The 19,135-nt window shown below is 38.9% G+C and overlaps 1 protein-coding gene across 8 annotated transcripts in view; it reads right to left on the bottom strand.

Moving 5' to 3' along the window:
- Nucleotides 1-19,135, bottom strand: part of GULP1 (GULP PTB domain containing engulfment adaptor 1) — a 198,181-nt gene that overhangs the window by 147,350 nt on the left and 31,696 nt on the right. Inside the window, exon 2 of one of the 8 annotated variants that reach the window (XM_089502032.1) lies at nucleotides 18,280-18,376. The exons of the other annotated variants lie outside the window; for them this stretch is intronic. The gene's annotated coding sequence lies outside the window, so the exon portion shown is untranslated. The remainder of the gene's footprint in view (nucleotides 1-18,279; nucleotides 18,377-19,135) is intronic. 8 annotated transcript variants of the gene reach the window in all.

Here is a 19,135-nt window from a genome sequence, read left to right on the forward strand (position 1 = left end):
GGCATTAAATCTGAGGGAAATGATTAAAAATTCCTTCAACCATCCATGATCAGGCACCAATCCATATCAGGTCATCTGTACTTACTTTAGAGCTCACATGGATAAAATAAGAACTTGGGGCTAAATACAGCCTCTCCTAACTGGCAAAATACAGGAGGTGAAAAAATTGGCCAGTGCATGGTGCACTGGTTTGTGTGTTGGACTATAACTCTAGTGATCAGTGTCTGCATCTGTGCACAGCTGAGGAAGCCCAATTGGTGGCCAGGGCAAGTCACACTCTCTCAGCCTCAAAGAAAGGCAATGGTACCCATCCCAAACAAATATTACCAATAAAAGCCTCACAAGAACTCCCAGGAGCATCTGGGAGCATTAGTCAATTCACCGAGTTTTCAGAGGCCCTGGGCCGTTTTTCCCCCCCCTTCAGAACAGGCCCAAAAGAGGCTCAACAAGCCCCAAATGGCTCGAATGAGACTACCCCACCCGTCCAGATGCTTCTGAAGGCATGAATGTGCTAACTGGCTCCTGAAGGAAGGTGCAGAGTTCATGGACAGACTGGGATGGGGCAACTGCTCTGCAGGACTGGTAAATTCCCAGACCTCTGGAAGTTGAATATGCCTGCTCCACCATAAAAAAGTGAAATGTAGCTTCTACCTATTTCTTAGAAGTGACATGTGGTTTGTCCCTTAGTTTTTGTATTATAGATCATGCAAAAACTTGGTTTTTGGGCTGTTACTTAATTATTATCATGTGCATGTGTGTACATGTTAACTTTGAAATGTAAAGATTGTCAGAATTTTCCACACCATTGTATTTCAAGTTTCTATGTATAATTGTGAAAACTCGATCATGAAGAAAGATGATAGGAAGAGAATCAACTGATTTTAAATGTGGAGTTGGAGAAGAGTTCTTTCGATATCATAGACAGTTAAAAAGACAAGTAAAAGGGTCCAAGAGCAAGTCAGGCTTGAAAACTCCCTAAAAGCCAAGTTGACTAAACTGAGTTTGCAAAACCTGTTGGAGCCCTGGGTGCCTGGGATCCAGCAAATGAACCTGTGTTGAGAGTTTGTGGAGTGGGAAAGCACTATGCAAAACTCATGAGCAAGCTAATGGTGTCAGATATCATTAGATGGTCCAGAGACATTTACATTGAGCACATTTCGGGCCATCATCAGTATGAGGAACCAGCTGCAGTTTTGGTAGAAAAGGAATGATTAAGTTTCAGTCTTCTTTTCTTCCTCCCCTTCTCTCCCTTCTTCTTTTTCTCTTTTTCTTTCCTTTTATGGTATGCAACTGTATAGATATATTAGTGATTGCCATCGGTGATTTAAAAGTAAAGGATATATATTTTGGTCTCCTTAGTATGCTCTATTTTACTAAAAATATGTTTTAATAATTTAACGCATCCTAGGAATGAAATTTGCTTTATATCTGATTTCTTTATATATTATCATATTACTACGTATTTTTATTTGCAATTGCATTCTTTGGACTTGATATGTATTACTTATTGTTTTATGTTAAACTGTATTCCTACAGCAAATCAAGCTTGAAAACTCCCTAAAAGCCAAGATGACTAAATTGAGTTTGCAAAACCTGCCTGAGGCCCGCCATCAGCACAGAACAAGACACATGCAAATCACTCCTGCATTCCCAGGCTCACACAGTATATATACCCAACTTTTTCCAGGCAAAGCATTCTCTGAAGATGCCAGCCACAGATGCTGGCGAAATGTCAGGAAGAAAATTTTCTAGAACATGGCCACATAGCCCGAAAACCCCACAAAAAACTACTGAGCAAGGCTGTTGACAATGTGACTTGGGGATCTTTCACTCATAAGGTTGCCATACATTAGAGTCAACATGATGGCAATTAACAACAAAAATGTTTTTTAATACTTGTCTTAGACTATTGGTTTAATTAGATATACAGTAATTTAAAGTTTTCTTCATGTTAATCAGAAAAAGCAGCTCAGATTTAATACTAGTAATTTTAAGTAGAATATTAGAAAAATAAGGTGCAGAAATCAACATGACATCGACTTTCAAATATTTTAAAAGCAGCCTTAAAAATACAAGCTCTGGCTTATGAAAGGCAGAGAAAGTTCTATATACTCAGTTGATGTAAGAGAAGTGGCTCGTTTTTTGTCCTCCTTGGAATCTTCTTAAACAGGAGGAACATTTGTTGGGGATAATTTAGCTCTATTCTACAGTCTACAGATTCTTGACACTGCAGATGAATGTGCAAGATCAAGTAAATTCCATTTGGTGGTCATGTCACAGGCCAAGGGCAAGATCTTTATGAACAGATGTAGGTTTAGTAATAGGTAAACTAAAAAACACAAAAGCAAAATCTGAGCAAATGAGATCCCTTTCAACTCAGCATAATTCTGTGGTCATATCTAAATTCAGTCTATCATGCAAGCTGTTAGTGACCTCTGTGTAAGCTCAGGACATGAACTACATTTTATTGCATGCACTCATGCTTCCAAAACCTTTTTACAAAGGTGCTCCAAATGGAAGTCTCAAGGAACACAAGAAGAGCCCTGATGGATCAGACAAAACACTTGCATAGCCCAACATCCCATTCAAGAACAGCTGACTAGTTGTCTGTGGGACACCTGCCAGCCAGATATGAGGATAACTGCACCATCCATGTTCATGTTTCAAAGCAATGGACAAAAAACAAGCATACTGCCTCTAGTACTGGCAGGAATATATACCCACTTAAGTTATCACCACTGGAAAAGCCATTCTCACTGAATATCACGTGTCAGAAAATTCTAATTTAGCTATGTATTGTGTAAAGAAGCACTTATTTTTATCTTTTTTTTTTTTTTTTACCTCCACCACTTACAGTCAGGGGAGATCCCAGATTCCAGTATCAGAAGGGAAGGAGAAAAACATCTTCCTTCCCACTTTCCTCATCCCATCATTCTAGACACTATTTTTGTTCCCTTGCTTGCCCTTTCTTTAAAATAAACAGACCTATGTTTATTCTCTCTGTTTATTCTCTATGTTAAACTGTTTATTCTCTATATTAAACATACCTTTCCTTAGAGGGAAGAAGCTCCAGCTCTATCACTTTGGTTGCCCCTTTCTACATCTTTTTTTTAGCTCTACAGTATCATTTTTTAAATGTCCAAAACCGTACACAATATTCCAAGTATTGTTGCTACGTATCCTCATGGTTGCGCCCAACTTATAGCAATGCTAAGCCAAAACTATCATGTGGTTTTCTGGGAAAGATTTGTTCAAAGGTAATTTGCTATTGCCTTCAGAGTGTGTCTCATGTTGCAAGCAGGTTGTTGATGTTGCATGCCCCCAAATTGTTTCCAACTTACAGCAACCAGACCACTAGGTTTCTTTGATAGAATTTGTTCAGAAGAGGTTTGTCTTTGCTTTCCTCTGATGCTGAGAGAGTGTGACTTGCCTAATGCCATCCAGTGGGTTTCCACATCTGAGTGAGGACTTGAATCCTGGTCTCCAGAGTCATAGTCCAACACTCAAACTGTTACACCATGTTTACTCATATTTCAAGTATGGTTACACATAAATAATGATGATGTCTAATAGTTTGTCTTTTGATTTCCTTTCTAATGATGACCAACATGTAATATGCCTCCCCCCCCCCCAAGAACTGCACACAGGGTTACTATTTGCATTGCTTCCAGCTCAGATCCCCTTAGTGTAGTCAAACTGAGACTTTAATGGCTATTCCTATAGTTTAAAGACATTCTTTTGCAGCTCTTCGCAACTGATTTTGCTGTAACCACTGAAAATAATGTGATGTTTGTTGTCTGAAAACCTCTGCACCTCACCACTCACCTCTAATAACAGTTCATTTGTGAACAAACTGAAATGCCTCCATTCCAATGCAGATCCTTGGTGCACACTGTTTACACGTCCCCATCCTAAGAAGTGATTGTTCCTATTACAAACTTTCTGTTCTGTCGCCAACTTTCAGTCCATAAGGAAACTTCTCTGATTTCAAGACTACTACATTTTCTGAGGACTCTTTGGTGAGGTATTTTGCCTAAAGTCTTTTGACGTCCAAGTACATAATGTTTACCAGATTTCCCTGTGGAAAAACTACTGACTATGAGAAAGAAAGAAAGAAAGAAAGAAAGAAAGAAAGAAAGAAAGAAAGAGTCTAGAAATTTACTGAGACAGAACTTTTCTTTGCAAAAAAATTGACTTGCTCTTTTTCAGTAACACTTGCCCTGCTATATATGTAATAATTTTATCTGTAATAACACTTTTTATCAAGATTACCATCCTGTAATTTCCTGGTTTCTATCTTCTTCTTCTTAAAAAATGGCTTTATATTACCACTCTCTATTTTTCTAGAGGAGCCACCACAGAAAGAGAATAACCAGAATTATTTTCTGTATCAGATGCAGCAGTCTTCCCAGTTTTCAGGTAGTTGGAGTGGGTGGAAAGTTCACCTCCCCACTATCTGAGTATGTCACACTGCACAGAAACATTGGCCATGAGCTCAAAAATCATCAGTATTGACTTCGAAGTTGAATAACCATTCCATTCCATTGTGATTGTGAATTACTTTTAAATGCAGTATCATTGATTTTTTTAATCCCTCAAGGATGTGCATGACTATGGGGTGAGAGCTCAGTGGTTGTGCATAGTTCTTAAAATTCAGCTGTGAAACCTCAATGGCCTACAGAACAATAACCATCAGCAGCAAGACTGAAACAATCTTGTCTACTGAACCATCCAGTTTACACATAAATTCCATTAAGCCAGGAAGCATGTCATGACACATTCCTTCCTATCTTGCTACTTTCTCTTTCCAGAGACATGCATATCTAAAGATAGCACTTTAGAGTTCTTGGATTGAGCTTTCAAACTTTTCTACATTCTGAAAAACAGTGCTTATGCAAAATGACAGATTTCTCAGCCACTCTCCTCTTGTCAGCAAAGATTCCAAGCAATGTATCAAAGACATGATGCTCAAATAGGAGATATGCACCAGGACATATAAAGTTTCAGTGATACTAGTTTTATACAGATTTGATCAAAAGTATATACAATGGCTTGTATGCTTTATTAGAATAGATTTTAGATAAGCAGAAAATACATCATGCAGGCAGACAAGCTGTTGCATTGATCTTTGGGAATATAATATGTCATTAGGGGTCCAGTACATACAAAGGGCACTACTTGTAATGGCTCTTGTCCTTAGAAAGCAAGGGACTCGTTTTCTATCCCGTTTACTTTAACTTATCAAGTGAATGCGACAGTCAGGAGCGCCTGTTATCAGCTCTAGCTGATACGCCAGTTACGCCTTTTCCTGGAAGTAAGGGACCTAGAAATTGTAGTGCATGCACTGGTAACCTCACGACTCGATTTCTGAAATGCACTCTACATAGGGCTACCCTTTTACCTAGTTCGGAAAGTGAAGCAGCTTGTGTTTGATTACACTTCTCCTAAGGCAGAAGCTCCAGGTTGCCCCCTCACAGCGCATAGTGCACCTCACATTTCTAAAACTTCCATTTAAAAATTAAGGAAGACAATCCACAGGAGTGGGGAAGGCCTCAAAAAAAGATCTCCCCTCCTGGGCCTAAGTCACATCAAAACCTTCCTCTGTCCTCCAATGCCATGAGTGCATTTGTAGACAACAGAGCTGGGAGAGTTGGTTTTTTTTCTGCCCTAAAGACTCTGTGCTTTACTAGTTTAGTCTGGTTTCCTGAATGAACCTGAAAAACAATAGATTGGCTTCAAAAATTAATTTCTTGGTTGTTCTGATGGGCTCTCCCATGCATTTACCTAATTAAGTTGTGATTCAAAAACTATGACCACAATAGAGCTACATGAATTCATCCTAGATAATGAGAAAATTGAAATAGTCAAAGAATCCCCATAACCTAAATCAAATATTGATCAGAATGGAGACTGCAGCCAAGAAATCAGAAGACTAGCACTAGGATGGGCAGCTATGAAAGAACTGGGCAAGAACCTAAAGTGTAAAAATGTACTACTGAGCACTTGAATTACAATTGTCCAAGTCACTGTATTACCCATTACCATGTATGGATGTGAGAACTGGACAGGGAAGAAAGCTAACAGAAAGAAAATAAACTTTCAAATGTGGTGCTGGAGTAAGGTGCTGAGGATACCATGAACGACCAAGAAGACAAACAAATGGGTCCTTGAACATATCAAGTCTGAATTCTTCCTGGAAGCCAGGATGACCAGACTGGGGCTGTCATACCTGGCCACATCACAAGAAGGCATGAAATAGCAGGAAAGACAATGATGCTAGGAAAGGTAGAGGGCAGAAGAAAGAGAGGAAGATCACACGTCAGATGGTTGGAGCCTGCAGGACCTGAGCAGAGAGGTTGTGCACAAGGGGTCATGGAAATGTCTCATCCACAGGGTCACTGTGAGTTGAGGCTGACTCAGGGCAGTTAGTAACAACAACAACAATAGCATTTGTCCATGGTCCAGGCTGGGTATTGTACCACAAATTCTTAGGTATTAGAAATGGAAATATATTTTCAGGACAGGAAGGGATGAAGAGGCAGTACAGACTGGCACTTTGTGCCGGCCTGACTACATACTAGGGGTGAAGAAGGGCTGAGCATTCACACACTCCAAGCCCTTCTTCCTCTGCTGGGGTGCCATCTTGACACATCCTCTTTACACAGGGCACGCCACGATGACATCCCTTGTGAGCAGAGCCCCAACAGCGCTACACACAAGGGGTGTCATAAAGCTGCGCCACGGTGGTTATGGTACCCCTTCTACAGCTTAAAAAGATGATGCTTTTTAGGGCTTCTTTTTGCTCCATGCATAAGCAGTGGCATCTGGTTACCATGGCCTGCTTCTGGAGCTGAGAGGGGCTGTGTTGAGCCGCCTGTCTGTCGAGCCCCGAAGTGGCAAGTACAGAAAATTGCAAAGGCCAAGACTACACTTCAGCTCATCAGTGTACTTTAAAATAACTTCCTGTTGTTGTTTTCTTTTTTTTTAAAGTCTCACATTGTACAACAACCATAATGATTAGCATGATTATCAAGGTGTGTGATATTCACATAGCCATATGCATCACCTTCTAACAATAACCAGCTCTGCTAAAGATAGCAAGGGGTAATAAATCCAGGTCTTGATCCCAATGCTAAATGAAGTGGTATTGCTTGTGAGGGTTACCATAGGAATTTATCCACTCTATCAAAAGGCCTGCCTAACTCTTTATGACATGTATTGTATATTGCTACTGAATAAATCAAAGCTTCATAAAAGGCTTAACAATCCTCAAAGCAATTCGCCTGCAAAGTCCAATTGCACTGAACGGGACCCGTGCCAATCTGTAGTCTAGGGAGCACTGGAGCATGATGGTGCAATCCAGAAGCAGATTAAGAGTTTAGAAAAAAGCAGCTACACTCATGAGTATGCTACACATGAATAAATAGTTGCTGGACTAATAACTGTGTATATAAGCTCAGTGGTACGGTTTCCAGCTGAATAAATGGAACGAAATAGAGTATTCCAGCAGCTGAGTGCTTACTAGAGAAGGCAGCAATTAGCATTGGTGCTTGAAAATAATCCTACTGTGCACTATCCTGCCCTCTTCCAGGCAGACAGTTCCCTCAGGGCAGGCTCCTTCATGTTGGACAATTTGCTGGTGTGGAATTCACAGTCAGGATTAGCAAGCAATGGTCAGATCATACATCAGACATTTCAGCGCTGTCAGTCCTCAGTGCAAAAACTCTCAAGCCCTGCCAAGCATATCATATTACTCAGCAAGATGTCACTCACTGACAAAGCAACATGCAACCAAATAATGAGGAAGCAAAAGGAACAATATTTGATGGGCTCATTTGATCACAGTGTTTAGAGTGCTCTGCAGAGAGGGGTGAGCAACAGGACAGCAAACTGATTGAGCCATGATACATTGGCCTCCACAAGAAATAGGTTTCAAACTAGATTAAAGAGCTTTTTGGCTGGGCATTTGCCTTTGGGTTGCCATAAGTCAGGAATGACTTAAAGGCACACAACATCAATAACAATTAAAGATGGCAATGTGTATTTGCTAAGAAGTCTCAAGTTCAAATCTCAATTCAACTATGAATTTATTAGGCTGCCTTAGGTAAAGCATTATCTCAGATTCTGCTCCCATCCACAATATGGAGATGGTGATGATGATAACAATATACAGTGGATCCTCCACATTTGCTGGGGTTAGGGGCACAGGACCCCATGAAAGTGGAAAAACTGCAAATAAAAGAAACTGTTTTTGTATCTCAGAGAATCCCTCTCTAGGAATCTCCATGTCCTCCAGGACAATTCTATGGTCAAGATCAGCCAGAAGGTAACCATGTAATGGTGCTTAAGGACCTACAAGTGCCTAGAGGTGTTCTCTCTAGGAATCTCTAGGTCCTACAGCATGACTTTTGGCAGAAGTTGACAACAGAGTCATGCTGGAGGACCTAGAAATTCCTAGAGATAACATGTTACTCAAATCTATGAATAATCAAATCTACAAAAGTCAAAACCGCATGTATGGAAGGCTGACTGTACTTTACAAGAATAATATAATTTTCCAAAATAATATACATGAGATGTTTTACATATGACCTGCTGCATTAAGTCCCATTATTAGGAGTATGGTGGGATATAATTGAACAAATAATAATAATAATAATAATAATAACAACAACATTTAACTAGAGATCCACTGAAATATCACTTTTTAACATTAATGCTTTTAATGTTCAAATAGTAAACATCATGAATAAGTCCATCTGAGTTTCAAGAGAGGTATCAGAATAAGAAAGCTTCCAAGATCCTCTCAGTTCACTTCCTATGCCTTTGTCTAAACACTGGACTTTACCACCACCATCATCCTTCCTTCCTCTACAAGAACTGCAATGTCCTGACATATGTCTCTTCCATGGTGGGCAATGTGCTTAGTACTCTATGAACAAGCAGTGGGGATGCGTTCCTGTTCTCTCTCTGTATCAGATAATACAAGAGAGTGTCCCCATGCCATACACTAACATTATCTCAGTCCCCATCCATGCAAATACATTCACTTGTTCATAGTAGACAGACTCTACTGCTATTTTCTAGTGCAGGGGTAGGGAAAACACAACTCATGGAATTAATGAAGACCTAAAAATCCTTTTTTGTGGCCCTTGGTGTCCCCGGGACACTGCAAACCCCTAGGCCTCCCCCTATTACATTTCTCTTGAAAGTTGTTATTGGCCCCCAAACCTTCAAAAAGGTATTTTCTCCCTCTACCCTCACTGACTAATGAACCTCCTCCCACAACAAACATCCCAAAACAGCCAAGAATGAAATGGTGACAAATCACTTCCAGTTTCATTGTTGCACAATGATGCAGATCATTAAGGTAAAAAAATAAAAATAAAATGGATCCTATATCCAACTCTAGTGAAACCAAATAATGGAAGCCAGACCTTGTGTGGGAGCCTTTTGCTCAGAATCACTCCTCATGAACCTTTAAATTTGCAACTTCTGGTCCTTTAGAAGCACAGTCCTTCTTCCCCAAATCAAGCTTGAGAGGGGTACTGCTTGGTTGTCAGTTTCAAGAAAACTGCTGATCTTTCCAGTAAGTCAGTTAACTCCTTTCCAGACATACACATGCAGAAGGACCAATTGTCCCATCCAGTATTCTCTGGTTCCCATAGTTACTTAAGTGGAAGGCTCCTGAGGTGTGAAGTCAGAGTTCACGTCTGTCATTTCAGGGGGATTTTCTTTTGATCATCTTTTTCTTCTCATTATATATTACTCACAAGCCTGAAAGAGTACACCACGCCTGATGTTGTTTCCTTTACCCAAAGGAAGCACAGTACAGTGTTTCTTAAACTATCTGATGTGGACAAATAGGATATCTTTCCCAATGTACCAGGGACAGTCAATATTTTTCTCCTCTGGATTTTTTTCCTGCCTTCTTGACTGTCAAAAAGAACACAGGGGCTATTCCTTCGTACTTTTTTCCATAAAAATGTTTCCCCTATTTTTAATATAACATTAGAACACAATTCAATAATGAAGCTTTAATATATATACAAAGTTTTGTTCTGGGCATTTCAGAAGTCTCACTGAAATGAACAGTGCTGGTCTCAGCTCAGAGATATGGAGAAATGAGGACACACTTCCAGATGGGTTGCAACCTCATTTTCCTTCCCCTGGGAGACTATAGCAATAGAAATACCAACTACATTTCTATACCGCTTATCAGTGAACTAGCACTCCCTAAGTAGCTTACAACGTGTAAGCAACTTGCCCCCAGCAAGCTGGATACTCATTTTATCAACCTATAAAATGCTGAGTTCACCTTGGGAGCCCTCCAGGATTGAACTTACAGTGATGTGGCTGCAGTATGACATTTAATCACTGTGCCACCAGGGCTCCCCAGAGAAGCCTGTCTTCATCATCCAAATTCCCTCCCTCCCCTGCAGCACCAGCATCCCCTTCCAAGGTTTGACAGCTGCCGAGGGGAATTTTTTTTTAATGGAACAAATAGTCCTAAGGAATAGCCCCTGTGTACTGTCAAAAACAAAACAAAACACATACACACACAATGCCACACTTATGCAAGTATATGCCACTAACAAGATGATGTCCATTATTTGTTAACAGTTATGCAATTGGGTGACTCGATCCACTGAAACAGTCCATTAAAGTGTTTATTGGCTAATATATATTTATTGATATTGACATGGATTACCTCAATTTTTAAAATACAATTTGCAGTTTAGTATTCTATTATAAACTCTAACAATGTTATCTGGATTCAACTTGGATTGAGAACTCATAAAACTGTTTATTAGAGTAACTGCTTTTTATTTTCCCCTTTACGCTGATATCTTTCCTGATGTACACAACAAAAATACAACAAAAAGAATCTCTGATTAATAAGCAGGGTGTAGTTTCCTTATAAATAGTCACAATCATTGCTGATTCATCTAAAATCAAGGAAAAACATCCAGTGTGATCTATTTATTATTAAGTTAAATATTTATACTCTGCCCATTAACCAACATGGCTTACTGCTGAAACTGTGGGTGTATTCTGTTCAAAATTTGCAAGTGGTTGGCTGACATACAAAACAAGCTTCTTCTGAGCAAACAGTAGAATTTCTGCATAGAAAATTGTATTTCAACATAAAAATATTTTCTGTACAGAAAACGCTGCCTTCTCTGCAAAACAACCACACACACACACATTTTGCACAGAATAAGTCCAAATTGCAAATCATTCTGCAAACTGCATAGTTTTCAAATAAAATCACTCATTGGTTTCTTCAAGAAGAAAGTTAGTGAAAAATTATATTCCTACTTCTAACTGTGGCAAATCAGATGCCAGAAGCTTACAGGACACATTTCCACAACATCCATGTTCCCTCATGTTCCCTTAAACTCATGTTCCCTTAAAAATTGTATTCAGAAGCACAGTGGAAGAAATCTATTGCCATTATGCAAAGTAACTATGGAGATTATCAGGTGAGGGAAAATTGGGGAAGAACCAGCAATGCTCCAGCAACAAACCATTCACAGGGCAATGCCGTGAATGGATCTTTAAACTTTAAAGGGATTGTTCATTTTCACTTTTAAATGCTCTCTTTAGTTGAAGTGTCCTGTTATGTCACAATGTCCCTTTTGGTTACAGTCTTTCCTCTTATATATTTCCTGTCACAGTCTTGATTTTTTTCCCCCTCTTCCCATCCATTTGGATGGGGGTGAAATAAAGGTGGGGGGAAATGAAGATGGAGGTTTGTTAAAGCAAAATAAAAAGACGATTCTTGTGAAGCTGCAGAAATGCTGCATAGGACCACGGCAAGAACAACAACATTAAAAACAGACTTAAGTATCGAAAATAATTTATAAATAAATAAAGCAACTGGAATAAACAAGTATTTTAAAAGTATTATACAAATGTAGATTTTGAGTTTTTTTTGTAAGTTTCCTTTTACTGTTGTCATTGCTCCTGCTCCTACCTAGTTTTCCTCATTTCTTTACTTTGTACTTATCAAATTTTTTCTTATCAATTTTTTAACTGTCTTTTATCTGAACTGGAATATATTGATTTTTAATATGGACAATTGTGACGTGCTTTCAGAATAATGTACAGGCAATGTACAAAACACAATATACAAAGAGGGGAAAGGAAACTAAGGAGCAGAATTATCACTGCTCCAAAGAGACCTTTACCGTTTTGAGTTGTTCTGAATAACCTTGTGAAGTAACCTTGTGAGGTAGCAGGACAATGAAACATGAAGAAAGGAAGGGAGTATGCAGGAAAGCATACAAACAATACATTTAGTGGACTGAAACTGACAAACACATATGGCAATATCTTTTCAAGAGGTTTACAATAGCTCAAGTACCGAAATAAATATAACTATCAAATTCATTCCTAATTTTACTTGAGCAAACATTAAACAGTTTGAATTCAACATTTTTAGAAGGAACACAATCAATACTTTTTCTTGTTTTACATTGTTTATAGTATGTGCAGTATAATATCTTAGTACTAGAATGTTACCATTCTTACAAACAGAAGCAACCAAAAATTGCTGATGTTGCCATTTTTCATAGCTGAACACATTGAGAGCTTTGGCAATTATCTAAGTACAAACATAGACTCGCATATTCCTACCTTTACACATATACATTATCCTTAACTTACAGACTGCCCAATAACAAAGTTCACCAAGTGGCATGCAGGTAAATAGAAAACATGGAACACAAAATCAGAATAAAACTATTTTAATAAAACAGCAACAAAGGGCTAAAACAAAAAACAAAACAAAAAAGGCCTAAAAAGTCCAGCATACAATAAAACTAAAGTAAAACCTGGTAGTAAAAGTTAAACTGCACAAAGATCTTAACAAATTGCATCAGTTCTTAAAATACCTGAGAGAGTAAAATGCCAATTATCCAGCACAAAAAAAGATCACATGTAAGTGCCAAGTGAAGCTCTTCAAGACAGGTTTTCCATAGATGGGGTTCCACCACCTTCCCACCACCTCTTTTGTAGTGTCACCTAACTCACCTAACACAACTGGAGCAAACGGTATTCTGGACATCTCCACTACTGCAACAGAATTATCTGTGGATTCTTAGGCTGCAACCTTATATTCAAAACAGGGAGCAATCCCCATTAATCTTAATGGGATATACTATTGAGTATTGCTATAAAGAGTGAAGTTATAATTTTATATGGCACCTGTTGGGAGGGGAGAAAACATGTAGGGGCAAAATGCTGTAGAGAGAAAAGGAGCAGAGCAAAGATTTCCATGCCTCTCCATTCCCTTAAACTTTCGTACCCTAATCCAAAAGGATCAGCAGCAACCCTGCACATACCTACCAATTCAGTTCCTAATCAAAAAACACAGGAATAACAAGTCTACACATCTGTTATTAGTGGTTGTTGCAGCAAGCGATACATGTACAGAACTCTGATGTCACACATGGGTCTGAATGTCTGACTCCAGAGAGCAGGCCCAAGTGACAATCGCTATATCTTCAGCAACTAAGAAGTAATTTACTTGAGGAGACAGAGACAGTACATGTTTTGTGGGAAGGAACAGGCTCTTAATTTTGCACATTTTAAGGAATCTGATACTTTTAAGTAGGATACAACTAGTGTGTTGTAGTGATCAGGTAGTTAAATTGGGATTTGAGAGATTCAGGTTCGAGTCTCCACTGAGACACAGTCCTCATCAAATGACCTTATGCAAAGCACATGTTCTTAGTGTGATCTATCTCATATAATTGATGTAGGGATAAAATGAGGAGCAGGACCATTTAGTTATAGACTAAATTATTTTTATATAGAGTTCAATTAGATTTTAATCTTTCTAAGCGTTTAGTTATGCAACTTTTTATCTCCACTTTTTAAACTTCCGTAAGCCTCCTTCAATCCCAGAGCTGGAAGAAAGGTGGAATTTAAATAAAATCATAACCAAGAAACTCACATAGGTTGTCTAGACTTCACAGAAAGAAAAGCAGAATATCAATGTACCAAATATATATTCAGTAGGAAACTGAGCTCAAAGCATGAGAGCACATATCCCTTTGTACCCATTTTCTATTTCTATTTTCTAAGAATAGTAGTTGCGGATTCATGTGAAGCATTCGTGGTTTCCCTCTACAAGTACTCAGCCTTAACACACACACACACACACACACACACACACAAGCTTTTTCAGGGTATCTTGGCGATAAGACAAATCTGCACAAATCTTTTTAAGCATCCCACTGGACCTGTTTTGGTCCCTGATACATTTGCCCTTGGAACACCTACTTCACTAAAGCAAACTAACTGCAGTGCATCCTTTCTACAATTTAACAAGGCAAATCACATGACTAATTGCTGTTTGCAGTTAGGATAACTTCCCTGTGTTATAATCTACTTGCAGTCATGAATATCACTACTTATTACTAATGATGGAGTAAGGATTTCCTAGAAAAAGAGGTGGGTGCAAGACATTATATAAATCTCCATTCATTTAGAGACATTAACTCTTTTTACCAGTAGAAGCAGTTTTTTGTATTTCATTTTATATTGAGTTAATTGTGATAGCTGTATTTTTCATTCTCACTCATATGAACACGCTACGGAATGATGAGTGATTAAAGTATATAGAAGAAAATAATATCCCCAATGTGCATATCAGGAGAAGGTACAATTTTATTCATGAATGAATGTTCTGACAAGAGGAGCTTGATACAAATCCCAGAAAGAGGTGTATAATTAAAAACAAACACAGAAAAAGGTTCTAGATCAAATGAAATGATAAAGCTATTATTCAGACAATTACCCCAGATTCAAAAATGGAACTCTGTGATGCTGACACATGTTTTCAACTGTTTTTGTTACTGCTCCATAAAACAAGAATTAAACTTTTTAACCAAAGACACTGATGCTTATCAAATTGAGAGTATGTACTTTGGCAGGAGGCAGTAAGGGGGGGAAAAGTTAAATATATGTTGCAACTTTTTTTCCTTCAGTCTAAATGGCAATACAACTGCAGAATCCAAACTTAGCCATAATGCTATGGCTTGACTTTTATTTTATTCATGAAAGAAGTGAAGTCTCTGATATGAAAATTCTGTGAAAACTCTGACAAGCTCAGAATGAACACATCAACAAAAGCATATACACTGGTGCCTCGGGTTACGAAATTAATTCGTTCCGCCATTCCTTTCGTAACCCGAAAATTTCGTAACCCGAAAAATAATCCGTTAGCACTGGAAAGCCTATAGCTGCACTTTGCAGCATTTGAATTTCGCGCCAAAATGAATTTCGTAACCCGAAAAATATTTCGTAACCCGAAACAGTTTTTGCCAATCCAACTTTTTCGTATCCCGGAAATTTCGTAACCCGATCATTTCGTATCCCGAGGCACCAGTGTATATCCCCAGTACACAGCCATAGATGAATTCCTAAGGTGAGTACTGTGTTCAGTTCTGGGTGCCTCGTTTTAAGAAGGATATAGTCCAGCTGAGGAGTGGCATGACTGCAATCTTTAAATACCTCAAGGAGTCTCAGAGAAGAGGGTACAGGCCTTTCCTCTGCTGCCACAAAGGGTAGGACCAGGTCTAATGATCTGAAGTTACAGGAGAGTAGATTTTGACTGAATGTCAGAAGGAACTTCTTGACAGTAAGAGCAGTTTAGTAATGGAACCAATTGCCTAGAGAGGTGGTGAGGTCTCCTTCTCTGAATGTCTTCCAAAACAGACTGGACTGTTATCTGCTGGGGATGCTTTAGCTGGAGATCCTGCATTGAGCAAGGGGTTGGCTGTGATGGCCCATGAGGTCCCTTCCAATTCTATGATTCAGTGATACCAAATCTTGTCTGATCTTAGAAGCTAAGCATGGTCAGCTCTGGTGAGTACTTGGATGGGATACTGCCAAAAACACCAGGTATTGTGCACTATATTTCAGAGGCAGGAACTTGCAAAATTACTTCTGAGTATCCCTTGTCTAAGAAAACCCTGAGAAATTGATGGTGTCACCATAAGACAACAGGCAACCATACACACCCCTATACAGCTGTATCCATGCACACAAAGACAACCATCAAAATAATCCTGAGAAAACAACCTCCAAATGCCAACTGTGTAAGCCAACATTGGATCAACATTTTTATTTTGAAACTCATTTGTTAGCTATTTTATCCTGCTCCAAGTGTCATCTAACAGCAACAGATTTTCATGAGATGCTGCCAATCAATTTCACTATGAAACTTCCTCTGAAATGAGCATTCAGTTGTTGATGCCAATTTTTTCAAAGGTCTCAACACTGGCACCATATTGCATGGCATTCACAGGTCAGGGAGAACACCTATATTAAAATCTCTTTAATGCAAGGTGTTGGTCATAAAGCCCTTCATGGCTTGGGCCCAGCTTACTTATGGGATCACCTTCTCTTATACAATCTGCCCTGCACACTCAAGACCTCTGTGGAAAATTTACTGCAGCCAGCAAAAACTAGGCTCGCAGCAGTTACCCAGAGGACCTTCTCTTCTGCCACTCCCAAGTTATGGATTAGCCTGCCAGAGGAGATCCGACATATTGTCAGTCTTGACTGCTTTAAAAAGGAGGTCAAGGCTTATCTCTTCTGGCAGGCTTTCCCAGACTAGCCTCTCAGTGGCCTCCCATCAATTGCTTCATAATTGTCCCTGCTTAGTTTTATAAATTAACATGTATTTTTATTGTTGATGGGAGGGTTTATGGGTTATGATGTTTTACTGTATTTTAATGTTATTTTATTGTTAGCCGCTTCAATCTGCTTGGAGAGGCAGGATATAAATAAATGTTGTTGTTGTTGTTATATGATGCTTCCCCTCTGCCCCCTTCTCATCAGATACAGAGGGTGCCTATATGGTCAATTAGTGGCAGGGGTGGGACGGGGAACCTGGGCAGCATTTGGCTTTAATTCCACATTCAGGAAAGAAGATAGGCACCATCCTCATCAGTTATGGGAGGGGTCAGTTACTTATTGGAGATCAGGAGGAATTATATTTAGTCTTTTCTCTTAGCTTTGGAAATGCAGCGAGATGTGACCATTTGCATCTGCCCTCCTCTAATTAATTAGGCATGATGACATTCTACAAAGCTAAAAAGACCCACTGTATGGGGGTACTAAACATCTCCTTATGCAACAACCAAAAAAGAACACATGCTAGGGTAATAGGAGGTTATGCCAGTATATGTCACAAACATGATTCCAGCCATAAAAGGCTTCAGTGAAGTCATTCTTGAAGCCATTCTTGAAGCAAAAGTTGCTCCATTCTGGCACATACTTTTTTTGTTAAGGCAAAGATAAGACATTAAATCAGAACTAAAGTTTGTTCCTTCTGTGTTTCTAGATTCCTTGTAAAATGTACGGCTTTAAATATTCAACTTTGCATTAGCACACTTATCTGCTGTCAAATGACATAGACTTTGGCTAAAATAATAAAACGGTTTTACTGCAATTTAACTGTAGTAATATGACATGTTGTTGAACTGTAATGTACTCATTGATTAGGGTTCATACAGTCTTCTACCAAACATACTACACTGGTTTGCTGACATGACTGGATTGGTTTACTCACATCACTGCATTGTTCGGACAACCTCAGTATTGCAGGATATCACACTGTAGTTGTTGGCCAGGTTTTTTCTGTACTCTGGCCTTTGTGAAAATAGTAGAAAATGAATAGCTAGTAGAGAGACACCTCTAAGCATGAATACACAACTGGATTCACTCATGCTAGTGGAAACAAAATTTCACTTTCAAAAACAGCTCTCTGGCTGGTCAAATCCAGGATGGTTGGCCAGCTCCCTTGGTAGAGTTCTGTACAAACAAACAAAAAGTTTTAATTTTTGCTTCCACTTGAAGATCACTGGAATTGGTAATCCCCCTTTACATAAGGTATCAAGTGCATGCAGTGAAACATCATGTTTTGGTTTTATCTCCTAATTTTGCTGGCTTCTAATGGGCAATATATTACAGTTGAAGCCTCATTATCAAATTTATTGTAATTTAGGAACATAAGAACTTAAAAGAAACCTTGCCAGATCAGATCAAAAACTAATCTAATCCATCTTTCTCTTTACACCATGGTTAATTAATTGCCTATGGTAAGTCCACAAGCAGAACATAGGAGCAACAGTGTTTTGCAGTAACTGGTATTAAGAGGGATCTACTGATAATCAAAGTGAATATTTAGTTATCGTGACTAATAACTACTGAAATCCTCATAGATAATTCATTGTGCTATTCAATAAACTTGAGCAGTACCTTTTCCACATCGTATTCTGAATTCCTCTTCTGTCTACAAAGCTGTTTTTTGTCACCATTCAAATATGTCCACTTTTCAAAGTCCTGCTGTAAGGACCTACAGAGTTATATAATACAAAAATATTTCTAAGAGTCCAGTTCCACTTCACTCTCTCAAATAGTTTAAAGGATTTCCATTTGGTCTATTGCTTATTTTGCTACAACAGACCTCCATGCATTACAGTAACATCTCTAATTTGCTCAATGCAGCAGCTAGTGTTATGCCAGAAGGCATTTGCAAATATCATCAGGTTCCAAATGAAGCTCCTCCATCCTCTGGCTACTTCATCACACTAAACACAACACTCACTGGAATTACACTGACAATTTATATTATGAAACAGCTCACATTTAAACACCCTGACAAGTAATTTCAGATGGCTGTTTAATGGACACCAAGCTGTCAGTTTTGATGGAGACAGACTTGCCCAAGGTCACCCAGTGTGTTTCCATGACTGAGTGGAGATTCAAAGACCCCAATCACTAAATAACACTGGCTCAAGTACTTTACATCAATTGTGTCCATATGCTGATATAATAGCATCTGACAGAAGAGAAAATCCCCTTCCTTGCAAGCCACCAAATGCACTCCAAAGATTTGAGGATCCTCCAGCCCACATTTTGATAATGTGAAGAGGAAAAATAAGGTGATAAAAGGCATCTTAGAAGAGCAAAAATCCACATGGACAGCAGCAGATGTGGCTCCTCACTAACACACAACTCGCCTGGATGAAAATCATTTGAATGAGGGAGGAAAACTTCCACTGAAATTCAGAGAATGGCTCCAGGGTGAATGTCGTCCATGATTTTGGCTTAA

The sequence above is a fragment of the Sceloporus occidentalis genome, unplaced genomic scaffold, assembly GCF_023333645.1.
Source record: "Sceloporus occidentalis isolate IW3139 unplaced genomic scaffold, rSceOcc1.0.p SCAF_191, whole genome shotgun sequence".
Taxonomy (NCBI): domain Eukaryota; kingdom Metazoa; phylum Chordata; class Lepidosauria; order Squamata; family Phrynosomatidae; genus Sceloporus; species Sceloporus occidentalis.